The sequence below is a fragment of the Chiloscyllium punctatum genome, chromosome 36 (assembly GCF_047496795.1).
Source record: "Chiloscyllium punctatum isolate Juve2018m chromosome 36, sChiPun1.3, whole genome shotgun sequence".
NCBI classification, from domain to species: domain Eukaryota; kingdom Metazoa; phylum Chordata; class Chondrichthyes; order Orectolobiformes; family Hemiscylliidae; genus Chiloscyllium; species Chiloscyllium punctatum.
This window is the reverse complement of record NC_092774.1, coordinates 75,116,229-75,142,122: the sequence shown is the minus strand read 5'-3', so window position 1 is coordinate 75,142,122 and position 25,894 is coordinate 75,116,229. Positions and strand designations below refer to the sequence as shown.

Genomic DNA, 25,894 nt, shown 5'->3' with positions numbered 1-25,894 from the left:
TCAGGTCTGTAGCTTGCCTTCTTATCCTTGACGGTTTTCCACCTGTTTGAAACAGCCTGTCCTGCAATTAACCCCTTTACGCCAAGGCATTCCTTCTACAGGCAGAATTAATTGTCCTTCTGTCACACAGTTATTAAACACCATTATCTCATCTGTCCAAAGGAACAGCTCATTGTTTTGCCTCCTCCTGCCCAGCGATAGTTAATGTATGTTATTTGTTAACTCCCTTGTAGCAGTTTCTCATTGGCCCTTTCGTTTCTTGGTCCAGAAGGAGTTATTGCTGACTCATGGAGTTATCAAAGTTCTGGAGTTTACAGGATCACACCACATTCCTCTCTGCCTCCCCCAGGAATAACGATTGCTCCTGAGATACTCACAGTTCCTGACGTTCCTTGATATCCCCAAATACAATCCATATGTCAGGAAATCACTGGTGCTGCCCTGACATAGATAGTCATTGTTTGAACAGAAGATTATGGGGAGAAAATGCAGAAATCCGAAATGCAAAGAGACTTAGGAGTTCAAGTCCAGGATTTTCTCAAAGTAAACTTGCAGGTTGAATTGCACTTTCCCCTGCAAGTGCCGAATGTGTGACGCCAGCCCATTTACCTATTCCCTCCTCGCTATCCAAGGGGCCAAACTTACCTTCCAGGTGAAGCAGCACTTTACCTGCACTACCCACAATCCAGTCTACTGCATTTGCTGCTCACAATATGGCCTCATCTACATTGGGGAAAACGAACCGTAAACTGGATGACTGCTGCACAGAACATCTACGTTCTGCCTGCAAAAAAGACCCTGAGCTTCCAGTTGCCTGCCAATTCCACACCCCACCCTGTTCCCTGTCCAACATCTCTGTCTCAGGTTTGCTGTTGTGTTCCAGCGAAGCTCAGCACCAGCAGAACGAAGAGCACCGAATATTACACTTGGGGACCATACATCCCTCCGGTCCCAATATCGAATTCAACAATTCTAGGGCCTGAACTCCATGGTATCCTCGTCCCTGCCGCACACGCCAAGCCCTGTTATCACACAGTCTGTCATTCCACACTACTTAACCACGAACAGTCTCCATTAACAGTTATTCACCCTCTCACGCAGATCGTTATCAACTCCTTTTTCTGTCCAACAGTTCTTCCTTCGCTTTGGGCTCTGTCCTGATCTCCGCCTTCCTCCCACAATATCTCCTGCATATAAACCGACATTTTCCCAATCACCATCTGTTCTGTGGAAGGGTCACCGGCAACTCCTGTTTTTTGTTCCTGATATACAGCATCCGCAGTTCTTTCAGATTTTTATTGAGAGAGAGTTGGACATTGTTTCGAGAGACAGAAGGAGAAGGGGGAGAAACAGAACAGACATGAACGTAAAATCATTGTAGTGCGATCACTTCCCTTAAGCATGAATAGAGCGCATGGGCCATCTGTGAGCTTGTGGCGCAACGGTAGCGCGTCTGACTCCAGATCAGAAGGTTGTGTGTTCAAATCACGTCAGGCTCACTGCAATCAGCGTCTAACATTTCAAATGAAGAAAGGAGTACGTCGAAAGTTCTTTGCAGAAACTTTCGATCACACGTGAATCTTTGCTGTCAGTTTGATTTGTGAACACTGTGTCAGGGAGGTGGTGTGCCCATTGTTTGGGTAAATGCGCAGCTCCCCGCAATGTGAGAAGTCGAACACAAACTGCTCAGCACGGGATTTAAACACACAGCCGCTTCGTTCAGTTGGTGACAGCGCAGTGTGAATAACATTATACCGATATTTTTACAACATAATCTAGAGATTTCCATCCAGGTTTTAGTCACATCAAACTGCCACGTAATGATGTTATGGTCTCAGTAAACTATAATAACGTGAAGATCGCTGGGATGATTTTCTACATCCGACTGCAATATAAACACAGATCATTGTTTCCAGTTTTGGTGGAACAAAATACATCATATTGATGGAAAATTACAGTTAGTGCAAACTCAGCTAGCCATCGATAAATATTAATCCTGTTCACTTCAATGGCCAAATTTCAATTCAGAAACCAAGTGCACTCGGCTGCTTGTAACATAGACAACATGACAAAATGGCTCATAGGAGGAGAAATGGGGCATTGAGAAGGAGTGAAATGTTTGCTTTTGGTCACCTCCACAATTGTTAGAAAAACAGGTTGAAAGGATTCTTAAAAGGTGTCTGAAGTAGTGGTGAGGGATAACACTTCAGACAGCGCAAAGTGGAAGACCACTTTCTAGTGGAAGAAAAAGACATTCCTTATTTCTGAAAGAACTGGGAAACAGAAGAGGGGATGAAATCTGACTTGGGAGCTATTTCCTATTTGTTGAAGATGTTGCTTCATCACAGTCTTGGTTTAGAGCATAAACTCTTCATCAGGAATAAAGGGTGGCCCAAGGGGGCTGAGAGATAAATGGGAAGGAAGTGGGGCTGGAGGGAAGGCAGCTGGGAGTGCAATAGGTAGATGGAGGTAGGGATTGATGGTGATAGGTCAGAGATGAGGGTGGAGCAAATAGGTGAGAAGCAAGGTGGACAGGTATGACAGGTCAAGAGGTTGGTGTCGAATTGGAAGGTTGGATTTGGGACAAGGTGGGGGAGAGGAAATAAGGAAACTGATGAAAACTGCATTGATACCATGTAGTTGGAGGGTCCTAAAGCAGAAGTTGAGGTGTTTTTCCTACACGTGTCGGGTAGCAAGAGGTTGGCAGTGGAGGAGGCCCAGGACTTGCATGTCCTTGGTGGAATGGGAGGGGGAGTTAAAGTGGTAAAAAAAATGACTGCAGATGCTGAAAACCAAATACTGGATTAGTGGTGCTGGAAGAGCACAGCAGTTCAGGCAGCTTCCAACGAGCAGCGAAATTGACGTTTCGGGCAAAAGCCCTTCATCAGGAATAAGGCAGTGAGCCTGAAGCATGGAGAGATAAGCTAGAGGAGGGTGGGATAAAGTGTTCAGCCACAGGGCGGTGTGTCGGTTAGAATTAGAGTCCAAGAGTTGTTCCCTGAAATATTCGGTTAGTTGGCATCCAGTTTCCCCAATGTGGTTGAGACCATATTGCGAGCAATGGACATAATCTTATAAATAGATTGCATAAATCTTAGCCTGCCAGAATTATTTTCTTTTATTAAATTAAAGAAAATTTTTATTCAATTGGATGACTGCATGAAACGGTTTGTTGGTCAGATTTGAATCATCACTCCCAAATGAGACGATGCCATGAATATCAGTGAACTGCTCTTTTTGTTAAAAACCACAAGTTCTTGATTTATTTTCACAACTTACTGGTATTCACACCTGCACATTCAATGTCAAACTCTGACATCAGAAATTAAATTACAGCATTAATGTTGACTTGAAATATTCGAACAAACAAATTAATAGCACACAGTGAATCACAAGTCTGATTAATCTGAAATTAAATTTGACCAAAAAAATATAAAATCAAGATGGGAGATAAGAAATGGGGGAAGGGCAGAAGGCGAGAAATGCAGCATCATAGAAAGTGCTCCCCCAGAGTGTGCATTTTACCAACGACCACTGCTAAATATAAACACTCTGATATGATCCTTCGGATTTAATATAAACCATTGCCCCATTCAGTAGGTACCATTTAAATGAGTTAAAAATACAAGCATTGAGAAAATCCAGCTTTCAGCCTTACCCCTCCCCCCCCCCCCCTCGCCTCTTGGAGCTTGGACCTTCCTCCAGCGCTGGGGGGTTGTTGAACTCCTGGGCTCCAGCGGCCACGCCTCCACTGAAGAAGCTTTGGGAAGCAGATGCAAAGGCAAGATGCAGAACAGAGAACCTTTGTATATGAAAGCAGCTTACAGAGACATTGAGCAATAGCATCACATGGTTTTTACCCATCGTCCTCTGGGTTATCTACCCAGCACACTCTCGCAGCAATTCTCTACTTCTGTGCTCCCAGCAGCTGGATCGTGGATCAGTTTAAAGTCGGTCCTATATCTCTGATTACATCGGTACACAAGGCAGTGAAGAAAGGTTTCAGCACACTGGCCTTCATCAGTTAGGGAATTGAGTATAGATGTTGGCAAGTTATGTTGTAGTTATACAGGACGTTGATGAGGCTGCACCTGGAATATTGTGATCAGTTTTGGTCCCCTTGGTGTTCTGACTTCTGACTTCTTCATCTCTGGGTTTATGTTGAACTTGATGGGATACTTTGTCCAACTCAGCATGTTTAAACAGTATCTCTCAGAGGGATTCATCTGAAACTTTTCAGGAGGTGAGCTCAACAAGATTGAACTATTCAAAGTTACTTGGACTCTATTTTAAACTTACATCAGGACCAGTAGTCAGAGACACGTACAGCATGGAAACAGACCCTTCGGTCCAACTTGTCCATGCTGACCTAATATCCTATATTAATCTACTCCCATTTGACAGCACCTGACCCATATACTCTGGCAGCGCATTTCATATATATACCACCCTCTGAATGAAGAAGTTGTCCCTTTAATTTGTTTCGCCTCTTACCCTAAACTTATGCCCTCTAGTTCTGGACTCCCCCACCCCAAGGAAAGGACATTGTCTATTACCCTGTCCATACCCCTCATGATTTTATAACCGCTATTAGGTCACTTCTCTGCCTCCGATGCTCCAGTGAAAACAACCCCACGCTATTCAGCCGCTCCCTGCAGCTCAAATCCTCCAACCCCCAGCAACATTCATGTAAATCTTTTCTCATAGATAAGTCACTCTTTCAGTCATGAAGAAGGGTTAATACCCAAAACGCTGACTACTCCACATCCTGGTGCTGCCTGGCTTGCTGTATTCTCACAACCCCCGGCTTGCCAACTTCGGGTTGCAATATGTAGTGGCTCAGTGATTACCACTGCAGCCTCATAGCGCCAGGGACCCAGGTTTGATTCCAGCCTTGGGTGGCAGTCTGTGAGGAATTTGCACTTTCCCCCAATGTCTGAGTGAGTTTTCTCTGCGTGGTCCTGTTTTCTTCCATAAACCAAAGATGTGCAGGTCATGTGGATGGGCCATGCTTAATTGCCCATAGAGTTAGGTACATTAGTCAGAGGGAAATGGGTCTGGATGGGTTACACTTCGGAGGGCCGGTGTGGACTTGTTGGGACAAATGGCCTGTTTCCACACTATAGCGAATCTCATCCAATACTTTTGTTACTAACGAATGGCAGAGTAGGCCAAACTTCTTCTCCGATGGTCTTGCGGTCTTAAGTTTCTCTGGATCATTTCATTGGCAATGTGCAGTCCCGGGCTCAATGAGCAACAGTGTCCACTGAAGGCAAAGCTCATAGAATCATAGAACTCCCACAATGTGGAAACAGGTCCTTCAGCCGAACACATCTGCACTGATCTTCCGAAAACTAACCCACTCAGATCCATTTTCCTCCCCTCCATAATTTGCACACAGACTCCCAAGGGTGGAATTATTCCTGGGTTCCTAGTGCCATGAGGCAGCAGTGCTAACCCTGAGCCACCATGGAGTTGTGATTGTGGGGTGTCGGGAAGGCAATTGCAGTCCAGCAGAAGACTAAAACAGCCCACCTACTCTCCCACTGCACCCACTGTCAGAACTGGCAGGAGGTTCAGTCCTGGGAGGTGACTGAAGGCATCATCACTGGTAGGATCTGATTGCTGGGAGAGCTGGTGCCCCCGCTGGTGCTTCCGCAAGTTGTAGGAAAACATGAACCTCTTCCCACACTCGGTCCAGCTGGAGGGCATCTCCCAGGTGTGGGCACATTGGTGCTTCAGTAGGGCAGAGGAATTGCTGAAGGCCTTCCCGCACTTAGGGCAGCAGAATGGCCTCCCCTCCTCCGCCACTGTCCCCCCCCCCATACCCCCGTGTGGTCCAGCTAGTGATTCAGCACTTATGAGGAGCAGGTAAAGACCTTCCCACATTCGGGGCAGGAGAACGGCTTCTCCCCGGTGTGGATAGATTGGTGCCTCATCAGGGCCGAGGAATTGCTGAAGGCCTTCCTGCACATAGGGCAACTGAACGACATCTCCCCCATGTGGATCTACCAATGGGCCAGTACATCGGAGGAAAGAGCAATGCCCCTTCTACAGTTGCGGCAGAAGAACGGTCTCTCAGTGTGGACCCACTGATGTCTCAACAGGTGGGAAGAACTGCTGAAGGCCATCTTGCACTTGGGGCCAGAGAACAACCTTCCCTGGTGTGGACCAACTGGTCCGTCAGCAGGGCAGAGGAATCACTGAAGGTCTTCCCACACTCTTGGCGGCAGAAGGGCCTCTTCCCCTCTATGGACCCATTGGTACCTCAGAACCCTTTCAAATTTCACAATATCCTTCTGATTGGAGGGACACCAGAATTGCACACAATATTCTAAAAGTGGTCTCACCAATGTCCTGTACAGCCACAACATAACTTCCCAACTCCAAATCAGGCAGCATCCAAGCAGCTTCGAAATCGACGTTTCGGGCAAAAGCCCTTCGTCAGGAATAAAGGCAGTGAGCCTGAAGCATGGAGAGATAAGCTTATCTCTCCATGCTTCAGGCTCACTGCCTTTATTCCTGACGAAGGGCTTTTGCCCGAAACGTCGATTTCGAAGCTACTTGGATGCTGCCTGAATTGCTGTGCTCTTCCAGCACCACTCATCCAGAATCTGGTTTCCAGCACCTGCAGTCATTGTTTTTACCTTCCCAACTCCAATACTCAGTCAGAGGATTGGGAACGCTTTCAAAACCCACAAAAAACAAACAGGAAAGAATGGAGGGACAAACCGAATTTTTGAGAGTGAGCTTGGAAGCATCACTGAGAAATCGGCGGAATAGGTTTATTGGGGACGCGTTCTCCTTAAATACACTATATACGTATTTCTCTTGTGATCTTCGTAGTTTCTCTGTGCTGCAGTGTGTAGTGGCTCGTTGAAATAATGTCCTGATGCAGCTTCGCTTGTGGGTGTTGGGATGATTGCTTCTGTGGTTAAGTATTTGGTTTGTGTGTGTTGTTTTTCTGTAGATGCCAGTTTGAAGTTCCCCATTGACTGTTCGCTCTACTGTGACATCTAAGAATGCAGTTTATTGTTGTTCTCCTCTTTTTCAAACTAGGAGCCCCCCTCAGGCCATAGTCTCACTACTTGGAACACCAATATACAGACTAGTCAAAGGCCTCCACTGAGGACTAAAACACCAAGTCGAAGATTCATGTCACTCCATTTATTCCATCCAAGAATTCCTGAACACCAAAGACACGAAGATAGAAGAGGATGGAATAATGTTGTCCTTTGACATAACAGCCCTGTTCAATCTATTAACATCAACGTGGCCAAAGAAAACTGAAGACACTACTCGAAGAACTAAAGACAAAAACACAGAACCAACTTCAGCAGCAAAGATAACACTGTCAACCTCGTGGAACTGTGCCTTACCACCCACTTCATATTCAGTAACAAGCCCTACAAACAAATCAACGAAACGCCCATGAAATACTTCTGTCATACAAAAATGAAACAAATTAGAGGAAACCTACAACACCATCAACAATCTCCTTACTGGCATAAAATTCACAAAAGAGGAGAACAACAACAAAGTGCCATTTCTAGTTGTCACAGTAGACCGAACAGTCAATGATAAATTCAAAACAGCCTCTGCAGGAAAGCCACACGCACGAAACAAGTACTTAGCTACAGAAGTAATCATCCCTACACATACAAACAAATCTGAACGAGGGCACTATTTCAACGAACCACAACACAGTGCAGCACCCAGTGACTCCGAAGACCAATGAGGAACTCTACAGCGCATTGAAGGAGAATGGGCCGCCAAAAAAGCACACTACAAATTGCTTCCCTGACCGGGAATCGAACCCGGGCCGCAGCGGTAAAAGCGCCGAATCCTAACCACTAGACCACCAGGGAAACGACAGCGAAGTTTGACAGCTCTACTGAAAACTGCTTCCCTGTCCGGAAATCGAACCCGGGTCACGGTATTGAGAAGGCTTCCACCAAAGTTGTTTCTTGTATCCATTGCTCCCGATGCGGTCTCCTCTACATTGGGGAGACTGGAGCCCCGTCGCAGAGTCAAGTCACAACGTTTGAGGGAGCATCTCCAGGACACCCGCAATAATCAACCCCATCGCCCTGTGGCCCAACATTTCAACCTCCCCTCCCACTCTGCCAGGGACACGCAGGACCTGAACCTCCTCCATCGTCCCTCCCTCCCCACCCGATGTCTGGGGGAAGAACGCCCCAACTTCTGCCTCGGATACATTCAACCCCAGGACATCAATGTGGACTGCACCAGTTTCCTCATTTCCCCTCCCCCCACCTTCCCTGAGTTCCAACCTTCCAGCTGAGCGCTGTCCTCATGATCTGTCCTACCTGTCAATCTCCCTTCCCACCTATCCGCTCCACCCTCCTCTCTGACCTGTCACCTCCATCCCCACCCCCATTCACCTATTGTACTCTTTGCTACCTTTGGCCCAGCACCCCCCAATTTATCTCTCCACCCCTGGAAGCGTCCTGCCTCTATTCCTGATGAAGGGCTTTTGCCCGAAACGTCGATTTTCCTGCTCCTCGGAAGCTGTCTGACCTGCTGTGCTTTTCCAGCACCACTCTGATCTAAACTCTGGTTTCCAGCCTCTGCAGTCCTCACTTTTGCCTACCCAATAAACCCAGTGTGACGATTTCACATCAACAAACTGACACAAGCAGACACAACGTCTGCAGAAACCCTAGCCACATTACTTTACATTAAAGACATCTGGGAAATGATGTCCAGACAACTCAACCCTCTCAGCATCATGGTGGCCCACAAACCTCCCAACACACTCAAACAGCGGCTAATGAACCTGAAATACCCGATACAAACAACCAGAAAACGAATGTTATTTACAAAATACCATAAAGGAAATATATACATGAACTCTGCCACACAGTTCTCTGTAGCAAGAAATGCTGGGATGAGATAAGGAAGATTATTTTCAGCCAAAACGAATCGGCACTGACTGGACAGCCATTTAAAATCAAGGCTGTCAGCCCAGGATGGAAGACCCGAAGGGATGGACAGTTTTCTTATTTCCTGAAGATTTACAAAGCTGAGACTGGGTTTTGGTGTTTGTTCCCTCTCCACTCCCAGGAGCCGCAGTGGTTGGGGCGGTGAGTTGGGAAAAGTGAAATGTTCCCATGAGCAGTGTGTGGGGCTATTTCAGCTTCCCCTCCTCTGACAGCCTGTGACTTGACTCTGATGTTCTCAGGGACATTTACTGACGCGAGACAGTGAAAAGAGTGTCGTTCCTGCAGATCGGGAATTCAATCCTTATGCCCGCTTCAGGACAATGAGAAAGATTAATTGGGGTGTGTGAAGAAGCTGTGAGCTGCATTTCAAACAGGTAGGTGGAGTCAGATGCATCATCCATTGCGCCCCGGCCCTGTGCGGATCTGACACCGCCATGCTGCAGATTTCTGACGTTAACACGGACATGCGCAGCAATGGGAACATTCACAAGGTGAACAACCAAAGATAATCACCGTCACTGATTCCCTTCCACAGGCCCAACTTTGTGAAGCAGTATCTTTCACTGGCAAATAAAACACCTTTGTCCTCAGGTGCCTGCTTCATTTCGATCACGACTTCACGCCCCTCACTGTTCTCGTCTCATTTCCAAACTCTTGACTCAAAGCCTCAATAGCAGCTCTGTGGGAATCTGCTTGTTCCACCCTGACAGGCAGTGGGCTACAGATTCCCGACCAGTCCCAATGTGATTGAAATATTTCAACCCGTCCACTGACTGCATTAAAAAAAAACCGTCGAGCAATCTCCCTTTTCTTTTGATGTCGTTTCTCAACTGTAGTCGACAGGGTTCACACCTGCGTGGGGGAACCGGAATGGATTTCATGTCCATCGCATTCACCACTCGGCCCATCAATACAGAACCACACTGACAGCTTCTTTTCCCAGGTCTGTCTGCCTGTGGAGCTGAGAAAGAGTGAATCATTGCTGAGTTTGTTTGAATCCAATCACTTCACAGATTTCGAAATATCTGCAAATGGCGAGTCTGGGTGTTTCATCCCGAAAGATGAAATGGGCGTTCAGTCAAAAACAGAAATTGCAGGAGCACCTCAGCGGGTCAGGCAGCATCTGTGGAAAGAGAATCAGAGACAACATTTCAGAACTCGTTTATTTCCTCATCCAAGTACAGCCAAACCTGCTGAGTTTTTCCAGCAGTTTCTCTTTCTGTCTCGGATTCTCAGCATCCGCAGTCCTTTACGTTAGAAATTCAATAAATTCAGAAACCCCTTTGTCCTGCCTCAGTGGAGAAGATTTCCGTTTGGGAAACATTTTCCTGAAACCATGAAAAACGTGCATCTCCGCAGCCAAGAAAGCGGTAGGAGCGAGAACAAGAAACACTCCGTCCCTGGGTGGTCTCGAACCACCAACCTTTTGGTTAACAGCCGAACGCGCTGACCAATTGCGCCACAGAGACAGGCCCTAGTGCTACCGGCAAAGTGTCTTTGAGGAACCTACTATTCAATTCATAGTTCAACCTGCCCCGCCCAAAATTACCATTGTCTTCTATCAGTTTTACTTTTCCATAATAAAGCCTTGGACATTCATTATGGAGACATGGGGACAGCCTGATCCCACCATCTGCAGGCACATCCATGTCACGAGGAACGAACTCTCCGACACCGGGGCCATCGCCCTCCGAGCCTTTCAGTGTTTTGCCTCTTCCCGAATTTTCTCATTGGCCCCGAGCCGAGAATGGGTTTGAATTCCTGATGTGCAGAGAATTTTTTCAATGTCTCGGGTCAGTTGATGTCCCGAGAATATCAGAGTCAATCAGCCTCTTAAACAAGGGGACGGTGTCTGGACTGTCTCTGCTCAGTCGGACAGTTCATCCTTCATTCTCCTCTAATTCCACTTCCCAAAGTGTTTCTAAAGATTCACAAAGCTGGAGACTGGGATTTGTGTTTTACTTCCTGAACATTTTTCCACCTGCTAAGTGACAATATTTTGTCAAAACCTCTTCCCCATTGTAACACATGCATCATGTCCAGGGATGAGGAATTTCCATTTTGTGGAGACATTCCCAAGTTTGGGAATGTTCTCTTTGGAGCAAAGAAGGTTAACTGGAGATTTCCAGGGGTTTTTGTCAATGATGGGAGAAGACGTGGTGTTTTCGCTGCTCGTTGGATGCTGCCTGAACTGCTGTGCTCTTCCAGCACCACTAATCCAGTATTTGGTTTTCAGCATCTGCAGTCATTGTTTTTACCTTAATGATCAGAAGAACCTATTGCCACTGACTCGGGTCAGTTACCAGAGGACAGGGATTGAAGTTCTTTAATGGAAAGCAGCATTTGTGTCGAACAAACACAGCGAATACTGCAGAAAGCCAACGGGTCGAGTAGCATCAGTGGAAAGGTAAACAGAGCCGACGTTTTGAGTGTGCTACGGTTTTTGTTCAGAACTCAGTGTTTTGCCTCTTCCCGAAGTTGGTCCAGGTCTGTGTCTCAATTGACAAACACATGGCAAGTGCAGTGCGGCAATGTGAAGTTATAGCCTTTGCTGTTTAAAAGAAAAGCAGTGCATTGTTGAAATGGTGACATATTGGAATGTGGAGGAAGTGAGGACTGGAGGTGAAAGTCGAAACATGTGGCACTGGAAAAGCACAACAGGTCAGGTAGCATCTGAGGAGAAGGACAGGGAACGTTTCGGGAACAAGCCCTTCATCAGGAATGATGTATGGATGTACTAAGGGGTCTCAGATTCCTTCCACACCAGTCAATGCCAGTTGTCGGGCAGATGCAGCAGGCAATGAGCGAGGCAAGTGGTATATTACGAAGAGGAATTGAGTTCAGAAGTGGGGTCATTGAACATATTTAAGGCTAAGTTCATCTGAGTTTTGAACAACAAAGAAGTGGATGCTTATCGGGGGAGGTAAGAAAATGGTTTTAAGACCAGTACAGGTCATTCACAGAGTCTGACAGCACTAAACAGACCCTTCATCCAACTAGTCCGTGCTGAGTATGTTCTCAAACTAAACTCGGCCCACCGACCAGTGTTTGGCCCATAAACCTTCGAAACTTTCGTATTCATGTACTTATCCAAATGTCTTTTAAACGTTGTAACTGTACATGTATAAAAACATGAGGGGCATGGATAGGATTAATAGACAAAGTCTTTTCCTGGGGTGGGTGAGTCCAGACCGAGAGGGCATGGGTTTCGTGTTAGAGGGGAAAGATACAAAAGAGACCTAAGAGGCAACTTTTTCACGCAGAGGATGGTACGTTTATTGAATGATCTGCCAGAGGAAGTGGTGAAGGCTAGTACGATTGCAACATTTAAAATGCATTTGGGTAGGTGTATGAATAGGAATGGTTTGGAGGGATATGGGGCCCTGTGCTGTCAGGTGGGACTAGATTGGGTTGGGATAGTTAGTCGGCATGGACAAGTTGGACCAAACAGTCTGTTTCTGTGCTGGACATCTCTATCTCAATGTTCAACATACTCAGTGACCTGGCCTCCACAGTTTTCTGTGACAATGAATTCCATAGATTCACCACTCTCTGGCTAAAGAAATTTCTCCTAATCTCCATTCTCCCTTTATGCTAAGGCTATGCCCATGGGTATTAGTCTCTCCTCCCAATGAAAACATCTTCCCAATATCCAATCTGTCCAGGGCGTTCAATGTTCTGCACGTTTCAGTTAGATCCCCCTTGAATGTGGGCCTGTTAATCAGCATGAACCAAACCCTTCAGGATGAGGACATCCGTGATTAGATTCAACAAAGTGAGAATGGAGGGTGAGAGTGTGGGGTGGAGATTTTCAGCTTTTAGGGAAGAAGGTAGGAAAGAAAGTTTAATATAAATTATAATTGATCAGATGAGCCGATGGGCCAAGGAGTAGTGGATGGAGTTTAATTTAGACAAATATGAGCTGTTGCATTTTGATGAGGCAACTCAGGGCAGGACCTATGTGGTTAATGGTAAATTAATGGAATTCTGTGCTCAAGGAAGCAGTCGAGGCAGCTTCATTAAGACACTGTTGGATGGGTTTTTTGCGTGGAAAGGGAATTAAGGGAAGTTGGGATAATGCAATTAGGAGGAGCTGAGACGATTGATCGATCCGCCATGATTTTAATGAATGGCGGAGCAGGGTCGATGGGCCAAATAGCCTACTCCTTCAATTACTTTGAAACGATAACCCTGCGTTTCCCATGGCCAACCCACCTAACCTGCACATCCCTAAACACTGGGCAATTTACCACAGCCAATCCAAATCAAGGCCAGTGAGCAATGGAGTGATGTGGAAACCAAACACCAGAGAATGAGAGAAAGGGACAAGAAGAATAAATGTACTAGCAATCAAAACTGGATTCTAACCATCACAAAAAATAAGACTAAAAGCTCAGTCTGTGAATGTGTGCTGCATTGTAACAAAAGCGAATTAATTGACTGCACACATTGTAGAGAATAATTATGATCAGAGACTCCTTACAGAGATATGGCTTCAGAATGACAAGGATTGGATCCGGAATATCGAGGGGATACGTGGCATTCAAGTCGACTGAGAGGCTCAGTAAAGGTGGAGGGTGGGCACTGCTAATCAAAGCACTGATAACATGGTAGTCTGGTGTCAGCTCGGATTTCAGGTCCTGATTTCTCTGTCCTCTGATCTCCCTGTTCCCACAGAGTTGAATGTTGTCTGTTCTCAGCTCTGCTCGATTTCTGTTGAAGCTTTGACCCCCTTTTGCGCCTTCTGGAGCAATAAAATATTCTGAGCCTCCTGGGAATGAGACCTTATCTATACCCTTTCTGATTTTAAAAAACTCTATAAGGTTAACTGTCAACTTCCTCGGCTCCATTGGAAAAATGTCCCAGCTTCTTCTTAATTCAAACCCTCTATTCCCTGCAACACGCTGGCAATGTCGGGAATAGGGAATTGTATCAAATCACATAAATGTACTGTCTGAAACAATCTAGCTGTGTTCTGGCCTGAGATATTGAGAGTCCCTGGTGTAAGTAATTACGAATGCAATAATTTTGGTCACAGAATTGAACAATCATTTTGCAACAAAGGGATCTACTTTGATAAGGAGGTTTGGTCATTTCTAGGGTAAGTGAACAGTTTGTAGATCAGGGAGATGAAGTTCCGACACTTGGGAAGGGCAAGAAATGACTGTGATAAATAAGACAAAGACCTGTGGATGCTGGAAATCTGAAACAAAAACTGAGAACACGGGAAAAACTCAGCAGGACTGGAAGCATCTGTGGAGAGAAAGCAGAGTTAAAGTTTCGATTCCAACAACCCCTCTTCAGGATTCTGAAATAGTTTGTGAGAACCCCTTAAGTCACCTGCCCAGCTTTAAGACCACAATACTCAGGAGCAGGATGAGGCCATTTGGCCCATCGAGTCTGCTCCACCAGTCGATCATGGCTGATATGTTTCTCTATCCCATTCTGCTGCCCTCTCCTCATAACCCTTGACCCCTTATTAATCAAGAACCTATCTCTGTTTTAAATGCCCTCAATGACTTGGCATCCTCAACCCTTCTCCTAGTGGAAACATCATCTCCACGTCCACACTGTCCAGTCATAGAGTAGCACAGCGCTGCCTGACCCACTGTGATCTCCAGCATTTGTTGTTTTCAGGAAGGATTCCAGCATCTCCAACAACGCGCTTCTAAATTTTGTACCCAGTTGGTTAGCTCTCCCTGGATGCCGTGAGATTTAACCTTACACAACAATCCACTGTGTGGTACAATTAACAAAGTCCCAGCCCCCACCTCTTTCTGCACACATGGGCAGCACGATGGATCAGTGGTTCGCACTGCTGCCTTACAGCGCCAGGGATCTACTTTCCATTCCAGCCTTGGGGCGACTCTCTGTGTGGAGTTTGCCCATTCTCCCTGCCGTGTCTGCTGGGTTTCCTCCGGGTGCTCTAGTTTCCTCCCAACATCTAAAGGTGTTCAGTTTCGGGAGAAGTGTCCATACTAAATGGGCCCATAGTGTGCAGTAAGTGTCGTGGAATGGTATAGGGGAATGTGTCCACATGAGTTACGCTTTGGATGGTCGATGTGGACTTGTTGGGCTGAATGGCGTGTTTCCACATTGCAGGAATTCTACGTGGCATTCCCCCAACTCCAGAGTCTCAGCAGTCTTGGCTTTTCCCATGGACAGTGTGGGGGAGGGAAACAATGTTTTACACGGGAGTAAGGTTCCGTGAGTGTGAAGCTAAAAGTAAACGCAGTGCATTGCTTGAGCTGTTTTCCCCGGTATACCAGAGGCTGAGGGGTAATCTTACAGACGTTTATCGAATCATGAGAGGCATAGACAGGGTAAATAGACAAGGTCATTTCCCTGGGATGGGAGAACTCCAGAATAGGAGGATAATATGTTTGAGGTGAGGGAGGCAAGTGTAAGGAATGATCTGCCGGAGGAAGTGATGGATGTAGGTCCAATTATAACATTTAAAAGGCATCTGGATGGGTATATGAATAGGAAGAGTTCAGAGGGATATGGGCCAAGTGCTGGTAAATGAGACGAGATTAATTTAGGCTATCTGGTCGGCACGGATGAGTTGGACCGAAGGACCTGTTTCTGTGCTGTGTATCTCTATGACTCTGGCTTGCCTGTAATGTTTGCCCTGCCTGTGTGTTCAGTTTCTGTCTGGTGTCGGTGTCAATGCCTTGATATCTCATTTCCTCCATCTCCCCACTTCCACCTCCCCAGATGTTAACCATTTCGTGTCTGGTTGTTTCTCAAGAGGCTGCATTGAAGGTTCATCCTGAATTAACACTTTTTTTTGCTTCCCAAAATCAGACTTACTCACTCCTAGATGTCGTGAAAGATACTAACTTTCAGGTGGAGGTATCCAAAATTCTAAGGTGTCTGTCTTGATGTTTTCACTTTTCGGTCTCTGTAAGATCCTGAATCAGTACCGTCGGGAGGATTAGTTTGAGCGGAGTGAGAATAGAGGGGTGAGAGGGGGTGGGATGGTGCTTTCAATTTTGTGGAAAAAGAAAAGAATGTTTTGCAGAAAGTAGAATTGCTTGTTTGGAATTTCTAACCTGGACTGACAGTAATGACTTTTGTCATCTCTTTTTACAGATTATTTGAAGATCTGAAGACGGACGTTTCAATATCAATAGATGAAGAACTTTGCCTGAAACATTGACTCTGCTGCTCCTCAGATGCTGCCTGATCTGCTGTGTTTTGACTCTGACTCTCCAGCATTTGCAGCCCTCAATTTCACGTCAATGTCTGGCAGTCACTGAATCCATGGGACTATAACAATTTTCGACTATGATTCTGTGAGAAGGAACCAAGCTTTTTGGTTCCTCTTTCAGTACGTTTTCAGCATCAGTGAGACTGGATGAGAGACCCGACTATTGCAGCACTCTGATTGTGGAGTCAGTAAACGTTATACAGACTGGGAGGAGGAATTCACGGCAGGGAGGTGCTGTACACGCGTTTGTGACCATGAAAATGTGGCGACTGTGGGAAAGGCTTCCGTGGGCGCAGTCACACCGGGGTGAGACAGTTCTCCTGCCCTGAGTGCGGGAAGACCTTCAGCAATTCCTCTGTACTGCAGAGACACCAGCGGGTCCACACAGGCGAGAGGCCATTCTCCTGCCCCGAATGCGGGAAGGCCTTCAGCTATTCCTCCGTCCGACTGATCCACCTCGGGGTCCACATATTAGAGAAGCCCTTCAGCTGCTCCAAGTACGGGAAGGCCTTCAATGATACCTCTGCCCTGCTGAGGCACCAGCGGGTCCACACCGGGGAGAGCCCGTTCTCCTGCCTCAAGTGTGGGAAGGGCTTTACCCAGGCATCCCACCTTCGGGTCCATACGGGGGAGAGGCCCTTCCCCTGCCCAGAGTGCGGGAAGGCCTTCAGCAATTCCTCCCAACTGCTGAGGCACAGGTGGGCCCATACCGGGGAAAGGCCGTTCACCTGCCCCGAGTGGAAGCGGAGGTTCTCATCATTCTGAACCTTGCAGAAGCACCAGCGGGCGCACCAGTGCTCCCAACAATCTGATTCTGCTGGTGAAGCTGCTGTGGGTCACTGAAAGGACTGAACCCCTGCACATTCTGACAGTGCTCATAGTGGGAGAGTAGGTTGTTTTTTTTTGTTTTATGCCGTCGTGCTCCCCCACCCCTGCAACTTTGCTTCCATTGGGCACTGCTGCTCGTTGAGACCAAGAGCTGTCCAGTTAAAGAATTGCTGGCTCTTTCTGGGAATGAGTCCCAGCCTGTAAGAAATGGCTGAATACTGGGGTGTCTATTCACATTCAGCAGTGACTTTTAAATTAGATTTACAGTTACGTGTCTGTGAAACAGTCATAGTCCAAAGATTGCACAAAGGCTTGGCAATCTATTGTTGGAAACTGTTTGCTTGAATTGGTAAGTTTAAAAGAAATTCTTTCTTAATTTGCCGCTTAAGTCTCTGTCTCTGAGATGGTGGGGGGCTTGATCAAAGGGTTTAAATCATTGCTATTAATTAGATTATCTTCTTTAACTTTGCCCTAGAAAATTTGCCATATTTATAATTTGGTTGTTGTTTAAATTATAATGTTGATGTGCAAGATCTGTTCTTCATCAAGTCTGGTTCGGGAAAGTTGAGAAATTGAGGGACATTGCATGTTTAAATTTCACTGTGTTGTGAATCTGGTGACAGTGACATTCATTTGTATTGGGTTGCTTACCCTTAGTTGTCGTGTCTTCCACCCCAACTATTCACTATGGTAGTGAGTTCCACAGTCTCACCACACTCTGAGGTTTTTCATGAAATCCTTAGTAGAGAATTGTAAGGGAAAATGTTGACAAGGGCAGAATATAGGGTCTTAACTGCAAATGCCAGGAAGACATTCGACAAAGTAAAACCATGACAATGTCGGGATAAATCAGGAACTTTGACAGTAATGAAGAGGTCACACGTCAGAGTTCAAGATATTGGTCGTGACAAAAAGAAAAATTACTCAGCAGATATTGGATATTGTAATTAAGCAAGTTTCTAGATGCTGTAGTTGGTTGAATACGATAATAAGAGATGAAATAACCAAAACCACTCATGTAATTTGATGTCGGTAACCATAAAGCAAGTGCATACTATTGATTGATATAGGCCAATTGCGGGCAAGTAGGCCATTCAGCCCATCGAGTCAACATTGACTGACCGTCCCACCCAGACCATGTTCGTTACCCACCACCACGTGCTGCTCTCTAAAGAAGTGAATTTCAAAGACTCGAGAACACTTGTGAGAAAAACAAAACTTTCCTATCTTAAATGAGAAACTAGTCTCTGGCTAGAATTGAGTTGAAATTACATTTACATTAAGTCCTCTCCAGATGTTATACAGCTCCATCGGATCATCTGTTTCTTCTAAACTCAAACTGATACAAGCCCAGCCTGACATGAGCGACCCTCGACCTCACTGGCATGACAAAGGATGCCCTCAATCCAAGTTGACCTTAACTGTCCAACCTCTTGACCCCCACGCCACAATGTGGTCAGCCGCAACTCAGCCCTGAACGAGAGCAAAGGAACTGAATAGACAGCAGTGAGGTGGACATTGCATTCCCACAGAATATTGTTCAAGTGTGAAATTTGTTCAGCTCACATTTGGATCACTGCAGGGACAATGTCTCCTGTCATTTAAATGTCTTTGATCCCAATAACAGTCTAGTTTTGTTGTACATTGTGTGTGTTTTATCTGTGTGTCACGACATGATTTTCTGTTGCTGTCATTCGCATTAGGATGTGTGAATTCATTACCAGATAATAGTCTCAGTTCTGAATTTTCCTTGAGAATTGGTATAGTACGGACTAAGTGTCAGTCAGAATGGAAGAAGCGCGACTGTTTCTTTTACCCTTTGCTGTCCTTCCCCTGGGACTGTATGAATGGGGAAGTGTAGAGGAAGTTTTACTCTGTATCTAACCCAATGCAGTCTCTGTCTTGGCAGTGTTTGTTGGGGACAGTGTTGAGGTAGCTTGACCTGCAATTGAAGAGTCGAGGAAGCTTTATTCTGATTGCCATCCCATGCTGTCCTTGTCCTGGGAGGTTTAGATGGCATCTATAATTGAAGTGAATGCAGACTTGGCTGTGGGTTTGGAGGGTACTTCTACCTGAGCACGCCCATCTTTGAGATTGCTGTGCTGATCAAGACAATCTCAGACACCTTCATGCACTTTTCCAACCAACCACAGGGTGGTTAAGGATGGGTATAAATGCTGGCATTGCCAGCGATGCCCACACCCCATGCATGAATAAATACTTTCTGTTTAAAAGTTACATTCACGTTCCAAACCCTCTAATGTATGATTACTTACATGGAAAATTGCTGTCTGCTGGAATTTCATTTTAAAACATAGGAATGTGCCAACCATGTAGAAATATAACAAGAACAACAAATTGAGAATTTAACAGGTAATGAGCAGGACCAGAATGCTGAGTCAGCCTGACCTCCAAGACTGAGAGAGTTCTCCCAGATGTTGAAGTTACACAAGTGCCTTTTACTCTTGCAGCTTCCCCAAAAGTTTGTCCCTGATGTAAGATCATTCAATGACCCGAAGTACGAACTGTTTTTATCTCCATAACTGGTGCCAGACTTGCTGAGTAATTCCAGCGCTTCTGCTCTACCCTTTTATGGGATTTGAGCTTTCCAAGTCAGTGTAATGAAGAACTGCAGATGATGGAGATCTGAAACACAAAAATGCATCAAATGCTGGAGAAACTCAATAGGACTGGCAGCACATGTGGAGAGAGAAGCAGAGTTAGCATTTCAAGTGCTGTGACCCTTCTTCACAACTGTTCTGGACTCAAGCCAGGATATTGTCTTTGTTTCTTTCTCTCTTTCTCCACCAGTGTTGCCAGACTGGCTGAGTTTCTCCAGCAATTTCTGTTTTGACACTTTCACAAGGTTGATATTTGTTATCCACCCCTAAGTGTAGGTGTCTTGCTTGTGCCAATTCAGAGGGCAGTTTAAGAGTCAACCACATTGCTGTCTGTCTGGAGTCACATGTAAGTCAGACCATGCAGGGATGGCAGTTTCCCTCTTGAAAGGACATTGGTGAACATGGGTTTTTAGGACAATTGACGTCAGTGCCATCGATACCATACTGAGACTTACTTTGTGTTCCCCATTGATGATTTGAATTATTCACATCTCACCTCTTGCTGTGGTGGGATTTGAACTCATGTTCCCTGGATTATTCATCCTGTGACGTTATGACTACACTGTTGTTTCCCATTCGTTGCTATTTTGTGTTTGTTGTTCACGTCTTTGTCTTCTGATGTTTGGGAAATTGAACCTGTTTAAAAGATTGCCCTAAACTTGTCCCTTTGACCAAGTATTTGGTCACCTGTCTCATCTGTCCTCCGGTCTTGTGATTTTTAAAGGAATTCTCATAATGTTCATGTGAAGCACTTTGATATAGTTAACTGTACCACAGGTTTTATTTGAATGCAGCATGTGTCCCTATCTTAATATCTGAAAGTACAGGGTCATATTTTAAATGTAGAAGACAAAAATGAGGATGATTTTTTTTCTTTCTGAGGGTTGTGTTTCTTCTTCAAAAGTCAGTGGATTCAAAATCTTGAAGGCAGAGGTAGATAGGTTCTTGATAACCAAGTGGATGAAAGATTGTCGGGGATGTGTAGGAATGTAGAGTTGAGGTTGAATTCAGATCAGTCATGATCTTATTGAATGCTGCAGCAGGCTCGAAGTGCAGAGTGGCCAACTCCCGCCCATTATATGTTTGTATCAAGCAGTCTGTGTCTCCCCTCTTTTAGCTATGAACTGGGTAATTCCTTTCCAATATTGTCCCTTGTAGACAGTTAATTTCACACCAGATGGCCCCCTATTGGGAGCAGGCACATTGTAGCAATTGCAGTATTTCTTGTGTTAATTTTGTTGCTTCTTACTCAGTGTTGCTGAGAATCTTCGAAATAAAAACCAAAACACTTCTATTATTATCGCACGAAAAGAAGTGTTGGTTTGGATGTAACATTGTTGAATTAGCCATTCCCATCTCTTCCAGTATTCTGTGTTTAAAGCCCTCGAGTCTGGTTGCTACCCCTGAAACAGTTCTTATCAAGGTGATATTTGACATCCTTTGTCACGGTGACAGGGATGAACATTCCCTCGTCGACCTGCGGACAGCCTTGATCAGAGTTAATGACAGTACTGACCCTCTCCAGCATCACTCTATCCTCTGGGAGGGTATGATTTTAGCGTCTTCCGTTCTGATTTGTTTTACCGTAGCTGCTGGTGTTGGCATCTATACTGATGATATCCAACTGTACCTGAACACCACTTCTCTCCCGACTCCTCTGTCATTCATAATTTACCAATAATTTTATCTGAATGCCTGCCCAATTTCCAGCATTGGATAACCATAAACATTCCCTTAGTTAAATGTTGTGAAGTTTGAAGCCATTGTTTTAGTCCCCAAGTTCGACCTGAGCCCCCGTACCGCCCCCCACCACCCCCATCTAGTAACTCTGTTGACAGCCTTTATGTCACTTTAAAACTAGGATGGATAGATTCGTGAAGAGTCGGGGGATGAACAGTTGCAGGAAAAGGGCAGGAAAGTTACTGTGGGGAATGCCAGATCACCCAGAATCCTACTGAATGGAGAAGCAGGCTCAACGGGCTGAATGGCATATTCCTGTTCCTATTTCTAATGGTTCCCGAGCCCTTCCCTCTGATACAGGAAACTGACTTCAGTATGTGCCATTACTGAGAGTGCTGATGGTCCCTTGTGTAATATCCACAACTTAGCAGCTGCTGAAACCTCTTGCACCTTTGTTACCTCCTAACACAATAAGCCAATGTGTTCAGGGGAGGTGATGGCCGACTTTATTGTCACCAGACTATTCACCCAGGTAATGTTCTGGGGACTTGTGTTCAAAACCTGCCACGGCAGATGGTGGAATCTGAATTCAATATAAATCCGGAATTGAGAGTCTAATGATGACCTCGTTGTGGTTTGTTGTAAAAACTTATCTGGTTTCCTGCTGTCCGAACCTGGTCTGATCGACATGTGATTCAGATCCACTGTCAGCTGGACATATTGATGGAAAATTACAGTTAGTGCAAACACAGCTCGCCATCGATAAATATTAATCCTGTTCACTTCAATGGCCAAATTTCAATTCAGAAACCAAGTGCACTCGGCTGCTTGTAACATAGACAACAAGACAAAATGGCTCATAGGAGGAGAAATGGGGCATTGAGGAGAAGTGAAATGTTTGCTTTTGGTCACCTCCACAATTGTTAGAAAAACAGGTTGAAAGGATTCTTAAAAGGTGTCTGAAGGAGTGGTGTGGGATAACACTTCAGACAGCACAAAGGGGAAGACCACTTTCTAGTGGAAGAAAAAGACATTCCTTATTTCTGAAAGAACTGGGAAACAGAAGAGGGGATGAAATCTGACTTGGGAGCTATTTCCTATTTGTTGAGGATGTTGCTTCATCACAGTCTTGGTTTAGAGCATAAGCTCTTCATCAGGAATAAAGGGTGGCCCAAAGGGGCTGAGAGATAAATGGGAAGGAAGTGGGGCTGGAGGGAAGGCAGCTGGTAGTTCAATAGGTAGATGGAGGTAGGGATTGATGGTGATAGGTCAGAGATGAGGGTGAAGTAAATAGGTGAGAAACAAGGTGGACAGGTATGACAGGTCAAGAGGTTGGTGTCGAATTGGAAGGTTGGATTTGGAACAAGGTGGGGGAGAGGAAATAAGGAAACTGATGAAAACTGCATTGATACCATGTAGTTGGAGGGTCCTAAAGCAGAAGTTGAGGTGTTTTTCCTACACGTGTCGGGTAGCAAGAGGTTGGCAGTGGAGGAGGCCCAGGACTTGCATGTCCTTGGTGGAATGGGAGGGGGAGTTAAAGTGGTAAAAAAAATGACTGCAGATGCTGAAAACCAAATACTGGAATAGTGGTGCTGGAAGAGCACAGCAGTTCAGGCAGCTTCCAACGAGCAGCGAAATTGACGTTTCGGGCAAAAGCCCTTCATCAGGAATAAGGCAGTGAGCCTGAAGCGTGGAGAGATAAGCTAGAGGAGGGTGGGATAAAGTGTTCAGCCACAGGGCGGTGTGTCGGTTAGAATTAGAGTCCAAGAGTTGTTCCCTGAAATATTCGGTTAGTTGGCATCCAGTTTCCCCAATGTGGTTGAGACCATATTGCGAGCAATGGACATAATCTTATAAATAGATTGCATAAATCTTAGCCTGCCAGAATTATTTTCTTTTATTAAATTAAAGAAAATTTTTATTCAATTGGATGACTGCATGAAACGGTTTGTTGGTCAGATTTGAATCATCACTCCCAAATGAGACGATGCCATGAATATCAGTGAACTGCTCTTTTTGTTAAAAACCACAAGTTCTTGATTTATTTTCACAACTTACTGGTATTCACACCTGCACATTCAATGTCAAACTCTGACATCAGAAATTAAATTACAGCATTAATGTTGACTTGAAATATTCGAACAAACAAATTAATAGCACACAGTGAATCACAAGTCTGATAAATCTGAAATTAAATTTGACCAAAAAAATATAAAATCAAGATGGGAGATAAGAAATGGGGGAAGGGCAGAAGGCGAGAAATGCAGCATCATAGAAAGTGCTCCCCCAGAGTGTGCATTTTACCAACGACCACTGCTAAATATAAACACTCTGATATGATCCTTCGGATTTAATGTAAACCATAGCCCCATACAGAAGGTACCATTTAAATGAGTTAAAAATACAAGCATTGAGCAAATCCAGCTTCCAGCCTTACCCCCCACCCCCCTCGCTTCTTGGAGCTTGGACCTTCCTCCAGCTCCGGGGGGTTGTTGAACTCCTGGGCTCCAGCGGCCACGCCTCCACTGAAGAAGCTTTGGGAAGCAGATGCAAAGGCAAGATGCAGAACAGAGAACCTTTGTATATGAAAGCAGCTTGCAGAGACATTGAGCAATAGCATCACATGGTTTTTACCCATCGTCCTCTGGGTTATCTACCCAGCACACTCACGCAGCAATTCTCTACTTCTGTGCTCCCAGCAGCTGGATCGTGGATCAGTTTAAAGGAGGTTCTATATCTCTGATTACATCGGTACACAAGGCAGTGAAGAAAGTTTTCAGCACACTGGCCTTCATCAGTTAGGGAACTGAGTATAGATGTTGGCAAGTTATGTTGTAGTTATACAGGACGTTGATGAGGCCGCACCTGGAATATTGTGATCAGTTTTGGTCCCCTTGGTGTTCTGACTTCTGACTTCTTCAACTCTGGTTTTGTGTTGAACTTGATGGGATACTTTGTCCAACTCAGCATGTTTAAACAGTATCTCTCAGAGGGATTCATCTGAAACTTTTCAGGAGGTGAGCTCAACAAGATTGAACTATTCAAAGTTACTTGGACTCTATTTTAAACTTACATCAGGACCAGTAGTCAGAGACACTTACAGCATGGAAACAGCCCCTTCGGTCCAACTTGTCCATGCTGACCTGATATCCGAAATTAATCTAGTCCCATTTGACAGCACCTGACCCATATACTCTGGCAGCTCATTTCATATATGTACCACGCTCTGCATGAAGAAGTTGTCCCTTTAATTTGTTTCGCCTCTTACCCTAAACTTATGCCCTCCAGTTCTGGACTTCCCCCACCCCAAGGAAAGGACATTGTCTATTACACTGTCCATGCCCCTCATGATTGTATAACCGCTATTCGGTCACTTCTCTGCCTCCGATGCTCCAGTGAAAACAGTCCCTGCCTATTCAGCCTCTCCCTGTAGCTCAAACCCTCCAACCCCCAGCAACATTCCTGTAAATCGTTTCTCACAGAGAAGTCAACGTTTCAGTCCTGAAGAAGGGTTAATACCCAAAACGCTGACTACTCCACATCCTGGTGCTGCCTGGCTTGCTGCATTCTCCCAACCTCCTGCTTGCCTACTTCGGGTTGAAATATGTAGTGGCTCAGTGGTTACCACTGCAGCCTCACAGCGCCAAGGACCCAGGTTTGATTCCAGCCTTGGGTGACTGTCTGTGACGAATTTGCACTTTTTCCCAATGTCTGCGTGGTTTTTCTCTGGGTGGTCCTGTTTTCTTCCATAAACCAAAGATGTGCAGGTCATGTGGATGGGCCATGTTTATTTCCCCTTAGAGGTAGGCACATTCGTCAGAGGGAAATGGGTCTGGATGGATTACACTTCAGAGGGTCGGTGTGGACTTGTTGGGACGAATGGCCTGTTTCCGCAGTGTAGCTAATCTCATCCAATACTTTTGTTACTAACGAATGGCAGAGTAGGCCGAACTTCTTCTCCGATGGTCTTGCGGTCTTAGGTTTCTCTGGATCATTTCATTGGCAATGTGCAGTCCCGGGCTCAATGAGCAACAGTGTCCACTGAAGGCAAAGCTCATAGAATCATAGAACTCCCACAATGTGGAAACAGGTCCTTCAGCCGAACACATCTGCACTGCTCTTCCGAAGACTAACCCACTCAGATCCATTTTCCTACCCTCCATAACTTGCACACAGACCCCCAAGTGTGGAATTATTCCTGGGTTCCTGGTGCCATGAGGCAGCAGTGCTAACCCTGAGCCCCCATGGAGTTGTGATTGTGGGGTATCGGGAAGGCAATTGTAGTCCAGCAGAAGACTAAAACAGCCCACCTACTCTCCCACTGCATCCACTGTCAGAAATGGCAGGAGGTTCAGTCCTGGGAGGTGACCGAAGGCAGCATCAATGGTAGGATAAGATTGCTGGGAGCGCTGGTGCCCCCGCTGGTGCTTCTGCAAGTTGTAGGAAAACATGAACCTCTTCCCACACTCGGTCCAGCTGGTGTGGACACATTGGATCTTCAGTAGGGCGGAGGAATTGCTGAAGGCCTTCCCGTAATTAGGGCAGCAGAATGCCCCCCCCCCTCCGCCACTGTCTCCCCCCCCCCC

At 45.7% G+C, this 25,894-nt stretch overlaps 3 non-coding genes across 3 annotated transcripts; 1 reads left to right on the top strand and 2 right to left on the bottom strand.

The window, feature by feature from the left end:
- Positions 1-1,427: 1,427 nt before the first annotated feature.
- On the top strand, positions 1,428-1,499 carry trnaw-cca (transfer RNA tryptophan (anticodon CCA)). The gene has a single exon. It is a non-coding gene; the product is annotated as a tRNA-Trp (tRNA).
- A 6,297-nt stretch (positions 1,500-7,796) lies between these two features.
- trnak-uuu (transfer RNA lysine (anticodon UUU)) lies at positions 7,797-7,868 on the bottom strand. The gene has a single exon. It is a non-coding gene; the product is annotated as a tRNA-Lys (tRNA).
- A 2,493-nt stretch (positions 7,869-10,361) lies between these two features.
- Positions 10,362-10,435, bottom strand: trnan-guu (transfer RNA asparagine (anticodon GUU)). The gene has a single exon. It is a non-coding gene; the product is annotated as a tRNA-Asn (tRNA).
- Positions 10,436-25,894: the final 15,459 nt, after the last annotated feature.